Raw genomic sequence first — 8,332 nt, 5'->3', positions numbered from 1 at the left:
CCAACATCATACAAGAGTATGGTTGGAAGCCTAATGTATTTGACAACAACTTAGCTTGACATGATGCATGGGGTAAGTTTGATTTCCAAATTTATAGAAACACCAATGGATTCCCATTGGAAAGCAAGAAAGAGGATCCTAAGGTATGTGAATGGTACCAAAGAATTTGGGATTTTGCAAACTATAGATAATGATTTCAAGTTGATTGGTTACACAAACAATGATTGGGCTAAAAGCATAGATGATAGGAAGAGCACTTCTAGATAAATGTTCCATATGGGATTGGGTGCAATTTTATGCTTATCCAAGAAGCAACCTATTGTTGCTCAATCTAAAAAAGAGGTTGAATACATAGCAGTGAATGCAACAGCATGCCAAGCTATTTGGTTAAGGAGAATCTTGACAAATTTGAATGAAAGGCAAGAGGATGGAACCACAATATTTTGTGACAACATTTCCTCAACTAGACTATCTAAGAATCTGGTCTTCCATGGGAGAAGAAAGCACATAGAAATCATATATCAATTTATCAGAGAGTTGATGGAGAATGGAGATATCAAAATAAAATTTTATAAGTCTGAGCAGTAGCTAGCAAACATTTTCACTAAGCCTTTGGGCATAGCAACTTTTGTGCATCTAAGAAGGAGTCTTGGTGTAGTTGATTTGGATCAAGAGTGATCCTTGTTTGTATGGATTAGGAAAAAGAAGAAATATCAAAAAAAATGGTTGGTTTTGTCTTGGAGCCACACGGCCACCTACCCACCTGAAAACATTCAACTCAATAGCTAAGTTTGAGTTCAGAAAAGAGAGGGAAATAGTTTTTATGAAAGACAAAAGGGATGAAGTTCTTTCATTTTTAGAGAATGTAGAGAGAAGATCAATAGATCAATGTAGAGGAAGTGCAGAAGAAAGTGCAGAAAGTTTAGAGGGTAGAAGGAACTAGAAGAAGACATAAGTTGCAACAACATAGTCTTTGTTCTCCTTGTTCTCTGTGAGTTCATATTTATTTGTCTTGAGAAGAAGTGATTCCTCTAGGTGTTATTGTATGTATCCTTTAGTGTTGTAATTTTAAGATTAGTTTTATCAGTTAAAGTATTTTGTGTTTTTTTAGGTTGATGATGAATGCTCCCAAGTCTATAATTTTTTAATTAGTTTATGAATAGAAAGCAAGAAGGTAGGCATAATAGTCAATCCATTTGTTTTTACTCTTTATTGTCTCTTTTATATTATGTATTGCATGTTGCATTGAGTATTTGAGAAGATTAGAGTTACAAGCTCTCTGTTATTATCCTAGTGTTTTAATAGTGGAAAAGTTCAAACAGAAAGTCTATCATTAATGTGCTCAATTCCTTTGCTAATTGTGTCCCCCTAGTGTTAACTTGGTCAACACTTGTATTGAGTCTAATGAGTTACAATTGTTTGTATCAAGTTTCCACCCTGTGCCTACTAAGCTCACTTGATTCCTTCATCAACCAAGTCCACTCACTCCTTGTGTTAGTTGTGTGTTGAGCCTGTCAAGGTCCAGCTTCCTTTGGTGATCGAGTTCACTCGGGTCCCATTGTTGCTGACTCACTCAGTATCGATTGTATAAAGCCCCATTACTATTGAGCTCACTCATCTTCGTAGTGTGCTAATTTTACTTGGCACCCATTACCTGCCATTCGACATCTTATGTTGCCAAGAAAAAATGTCACTAGGCATCCACTAAGTACTGAGCAAAATTTTGAAGTTATTTTGTTGTGATTTCTCACAGTTGATGCCCAACCTTTTCTTCTTCCAAACACAAGACCCTATCTTGGCAACATACCTTTACAAAAATGACTTGAACAACCTTCTATTCATATCCATATGAGAAGTTGCAACAACATATCCCCACAATCTATAATCTAGACTAAACTATTTTGACATTTAGCAATTTGGAATCCAATTTTCTACCTTTCCTATCTTGAAATTAGAACTCAGCCCATAATATATGTCAATGCATATGTCATATTGCACACAATACTAAAACAATGTGACAATAACCCATTTTATATCTAGTCTCCTTGTGAGCATACTGGAAAAAGGCTCAATAATAAGGGCTACAAATTTTGGTATAATCAGTTTCTTTCCACTCCATTAATGAAAAACTTGTAACACAGTACCTGATATGGAATACTTTAGACACCATTTTTGAAGAATAGGCCACTATTGAAGCAAACTTTCACAAGTGTAACCATTGGGATATCCAAGCATGTTTGATTTCTTCAATCATTTGTTGTGTACAATCTTACACACTCATTTGATATGGAATGATAATATGTGCATTCTCTAAAAACCTTTCTTTCATGACCAAAGTGATTTCATCCTTCTAATTTTAGCACACCACTATTCTTGGCATCAACTTGACACTCTAATGGAATCAATCGGGCCTCGAGTGGGTTTGGCTAAAAAAACATTGCACTTCAAACAACTAACTTTTCAAACTGATCCAATGATATCCTTGGATTGATTTGATGAAAAATTGATCACTAATTTATCATTTTAAAACTCACTTTAATCCTTTTAGAAACCTTCCCATTTTCATGCTGAGAGCCTCTAAAACTAGCCTTAAAAACTAACCAAAACACCTGACCTTGGCCAGATATCTAGCATTTCTGCTCTTCGATTAACAAACTCCCATTTTGTAAATTTTTATCTCATGAAAACATCAAGTTCAACAGATATTGATTGTCAAAGTTCCCCTTTTCAGACTACCCTGTAATCAAGCATGTTAGAAAACAACAAAATGCATCCGATTTTGACTTTGAAAACTAGTCAAATGACTACTTGGGAATATGAAACCTAGGACATTGGTAAATTTTTATGTGGAGAATATGAAAGTAAATTTTGGGCTCATGAAAAATAACTAGATGAATTTTGCAAGCGCATGAAGTTGGCTACTTGGAATTGTAGAAGTGGACGCATTGATAAAACAAAGTTTCTTGCAAATGAAATGGAGCTAGGAAAGTGTGCAAATAGATTCATCAAAACTTGCAAACTAGCATGCTTGAATTATTTTCAGTCTAGAACATAGTGGTGAAATCCATTTGGCTTCATCTATCATGGTTTCAAAGTTGTAACATCTCAAAAGGGCCTTCCAATCAATCTGCAAGTTTGGTTACCAGTAAAACCTTAGAAAATGCATTTGGAATCACACTTGAAAACTAGTCGAATAGATTCGTCATAAGCTCAAATATGGAACATAAAATTTCTCTAACCCTTAGAAAAAAATGAAAAAATAATTTCTTCCTTTCGTTCAACTGGGTCAAAGTTGTGATTAGTCAAACATGGCTATTGGTAAATTGTCATAAAGGACAACTAGGCAATTTTAACTTTTTTGCAAACGGATTCAACTCGGGAAAATCATCATATAGATTCATTAGACCTTGAAATTGAAAAATTAAGATATCTTTTATGACTAAAACATAGTGGTATGACCATTTCTCCATAATATTTAACTGGTCATTAAATATTCACTATCAAACAGGGCTTCCTAAAATTCTGAACAATGTGCATCATAATGATAATGCACAACAAACTTAAAGGAATTCAAAACCCTATCAAAGCATATCAAAATGACTCAAAATATGAAACATAGGTTCTCTAATATGCATACTAAGCACTGCCAAAGTGGAAAATCATGAAACTCTACCAGGTGCAAGATATTCAAATGCAAATTAGGCTTCCCATCGCTATTTGACACTTAAAAGGAAAATGCAGATTTGACAAATGCTCAAAATGACACTTCATGAAATGACTTAGAATTGCAATTTATCATTATGAGACACATGCATGTACTGAATGAAAGGTGTAGAACATCTAAAACTCATCATAGGCCTCAAAATGGCAAAATGGTACATACACATGATAAGCTCTTATAGGGGTTCATTTTTAGCAAAATATTCAAAATGGTATTCAAAGTCCTGATGAAATTTTGAGTCTCAATAAATGGTACATGTCCATTATACCATTTAGGAAGGTGATTTAAGTTTTCTTGATGCTTTCCAAACATTACACACCATTAAGAACCTTTATACATTGAAGCAATCAGACAATATTAATTTTTTGCCAAAGATAAACTATTTTCTAGTATTCTACCCACTAGGGAATCAAAGATATTTCACAATAATAAATCAATAGATATGAAATCAAAGTCATTTTAAATACATATCAATGTACTATAATATACCAAAAGTTTACATTTTTCCCATGATTCAAGGATGATTTATGGTCAAACCCCTGTCGTGTGCTTATATACCAAGGATTTCATAATATACTTTACAAAATGTGGTTGATCTATTTTCATCAATCATGAAATAACATATAACTTGGTTGTAAACAAAGTTAGTCCATAATTATTTACTTCCAAAAAAATAATAATGATTTTTTAATCCATTTTCATACAAAATAATGCATGGGAGTTGTGACTACAAATGAATGATACACATGTGCAAAAAATCATAATAATATAATATATATATTCATATACAAATATGATACAAATGTATGTCAAAATATACATCAATATACAAAATTTGGCACATGTAATCAAAATATGTCTCCAAATCAAAGTTTATTTATACAATGTGGCATGTTCCATCTTAAAATGTGCCTTGGGGCATCCCTAAAAAACTAAAAAAAATTATGTTGTTGGTGGATCATAAAAATGTAGCCTCTTCGACACAGTTTCTAGACTCATTAGTTATGTATGAACAAAAAAGACACAATCCAAATAGACTAGTTAATTTAAATGATCTTTACATATCAAACTAAAATTTATTCAAATACATATTGATCAATAATGTAATTAAAATTTGTAGAACTTCATTTACCTCTTGCCATGCCTTCCTATGGCGGATGGGAGTCCTTACATAAGCCCTTGGCAAATAAGGGACCATGTCACCTTTGACCTAAATATGTGTGTATGGTTATCAGATTGAACTGATACTTAAACTATAACATTATTAATGCTAACATAATTAATTAATAATATAATGAATAATTCAAATCAAAATTTACTTCATGTGATTTCTCCTATGGAAGTATCGATTGGATCATCAAAGATACAAAGGTTTCCCAACCCCCTCCATCACATCAAGTGTTTTCTATGAAAGTCAAAATTATAATTGTTACTATAATGACAACCATTTCTTTATAGTCTAAAAAAACTAAGATAAGTAACAACTAAATGATAAATATATATAAAATGGGGCTCTAGTTGAGAATGGAAATGCATGTGGCTCTACGAAGATGAATTTATGTTGGTGCATTATTAATGGAAACCCCCTATAAAATAAATAATTCAATAACATTTCATTAATAAAACTAAGTGACAAGTATATATTATGCATTTAATGATTTTAGAACACCTAAATACCTTCCCCTTGTCAATGGAAGGTGGCATAAACCCACCCCCCCTTCCCCCCCCACCCCCCCGCCCCTTTAACATTGTCCCCCACTAAGAGGTGAAACCTACAAGGGGAAGAAGATGAGAAGACACGTATAATTTAATAAGTAAAAAAGTAATGAGTAATAAAATAATACATACCATGGAGGTTTCAAGGCCAAATGAAATGGTTGAAAGAGTGACATCATCCACCTCTATCATTTTCTGTTCCATCATCAGCTAAAGAAAAATGAATCATATACATGTACATAAGTGTGAAGTTGTCAAAAATATTTTAATATAAATATTTATTTTTAAAATTACAATACTATGCTGAATCAAATGTATAGACTTATCAAACAGAAGGATTCCATCGCTTTACTTGCCCCTCATGCTCTCTCGTACGAGTTGTGCCTATCTTTGCAGAAATGTCTATTGTATCATCATCCTCAACTACAAAGTGAAACTCTCCATCACTAATGGGACCCAGGAAAAGATTATTGCACATAATTAAATTATGGGTCACACAAACATGTGAGCTACTACCTAATGTACTAGTGTCAACATCATTAGCACGAGTAGGAAACAATAACCTAGCCTGTGTGACTAGTATATTTCTCAATCTATGAATGGGTTTGATAGACTATGAGCTAACCTCAATGATGATATCAAGATGTTGCACGGAGGAGGGGGGTGATATGAGGGGGGAGAGGAAACATGTGGTGGCTTTCCTCCACTGGGAAAATGGTCTATCCTGTAGAGCTCCTCCTCCTATACCAATGTTGGCGCTCATGCTCCAATAGTTTAATTTCTTCCCAATCACAAACTCAACATACATCTTTCTCAAGAAATAAATGGGCAACTCCATATTTCTATGTGGTGGTTTGTCAAAAACCATCCACCAGCAATCCCAAGAATGACTCTTAATGGCCTCATTGGCGCACCATTTTACTGACAATGTTGGTTCCTTTTTGTCAACCTTTTTACTAGTTTTGGGGTCAAAAAATGGGGCAGCTAAATCTCCCTTACTAGTATCAAGGGCCGCAACCCCATCATAATCTAATTCATCATCAAAGTGGGTGTGCATCTGGTCATGCCAATGAAGAGAAGCATCATGTTGCTCAATTAGGGTCTGAATGTTATCCACAACAGTATTGAGTGTGGATAGAATGAGAGACAATGTAGGGATATTGTTATAAGATTGTTGGATGGTCATCAATTGATTTAGGTTTTCTTGTATAAAATTATGAATGCATGGAGGGTTTTGTGGGGGTAATGGTTCATTTTGAGGTGGTTGTGGATTGTTTTGAGGATTATTGTTTGGCAGGGAAGTGTTTTAAGGTTGGTTGATGTCAGCCATGCCTACTTATATTGCAAATAAATGTATAATTTTAATTTTAATAAATATTTTATAAACCAAATTTTAAAAACATATATTTTCATTAAAATAACCTAAATTTTAATGAAAATGAATTAAATGAAGTGTCAAAAAAAATTAACTTACTTATGTTAGGATGGAATCTCAGGTGAAAAAACTTTTGTGCAAGATCGTATACCTGATCAACTTGCCCAAAAACCACCACAAATGTCATCAAAATCAAATACACCGACAAAAAAATTGTTCAATTTTTTTTAAAACTCATCTGCAAGTATCAGATACTTGATACTTGGGTACCCAATATGGTTAGTAAAAAAATTTCTTGCATTGGTGTTAGGATTGGGGAAAAAATCAACATGAATTGAGAAACGCTTTTGGACATTTTTAGACTAGTTTTTTTTCACATCACTAGTTTTCTACCCACCATGATCCTGCACATACCCTAGCTACCCAAGTAGAATGTTGAGTTGGAAAGATTATATTAGCATATAGCACCTTCTAAATTTCAAAAAAAAAGGTTCCTATAATTTGTGGATTGTACTACAACTACTTTTTCTAGAAAGGAGTTGCACCATACTTAAGGGGATATCATGGTATGAACCCTTAGGATAGAAATCCTTTAGGTCATAACAAGAGTATGGTAGAACATATATATATGTATGTATGTATGTATGTATGTATGTATGTATGTATGTATGTATATGTGTGTATATATATATGTATATATGTATGTAGGATTGGGGAAAAAATCAACATGAATTGAGAAACACTTTTGGACATTTTTAGAATAGTTTTTTTTTTCACATCACTAGTTTTTTGCCTACCATGATCTTGCACATACCCTAGCTACCCAAGTAGAATGTTGAGTTGGAAAGATTATATTAGCATATAACACCTTCTAAATTTCAAAAAAAAAAGTTCCTAAAATTTGTGGATTGTACTACAACTGCTTTTTCCAGAAAGGCGTTGCACCATACTTAAGGGGATATCATGGAATGAATCCTTAGGATAGAAATCCTTTAGGTCATAACAAGAGTGTGTGTGTGTGTGTGTGTGTGTGTGTGTGTGTGTGTGTGTGTGTGTGTGTGTGTGTGTGTGTGTGTGTGTGTGTGTGTGGATATGTATATATATGTATATGTATATGTATATGTATATATATACATATACATATACATATATACATATGTATATATGTATATATACATATATATATATGTATATATGTATATATGTACATATACATATGTATATATGTATATGTATATGTATATATATGTATATGTATTTGTATATGTATATGTATGTATATGTATATGTGTGTGTGTATATATATATGTATGTATGTATGTATGTATATTTATGTGTGTGTCTGTGTGTATTCATGCAAGAGAATCGTATATTGATTTATTTATTTAGGTGTCCAATGTTTTCCATTGTTCACAAATCTTGGGTCGACATCTGAGCCCAAGTTAATCTTCTCAGATTCCATAGAGGATTTTGATCCAACTTCTTGCTGATTTTTAATGTAGTGGACATGTTTTACAAAT

Source organism: Cupressus sempervirens, chromosome 3 (assembly GCF_028749045.1).
Source record: "Cupressus sempervirens isolate cs-2001-9-10 chromosome 3, ASM2874904v1, whole genome shotgun sequence".
Taxonomy (NCBI): Eukaryota; Viridiplantae; Streptophyta; class Pinopsida; order Cupressales; family Cupressaceae; genus Cupressus; species Cupressus sempervirens.
The sequence above is the reverse complement of the archived record's forward strand: the minus strand, read 5'-3'. Positions refer to the sequence as shown.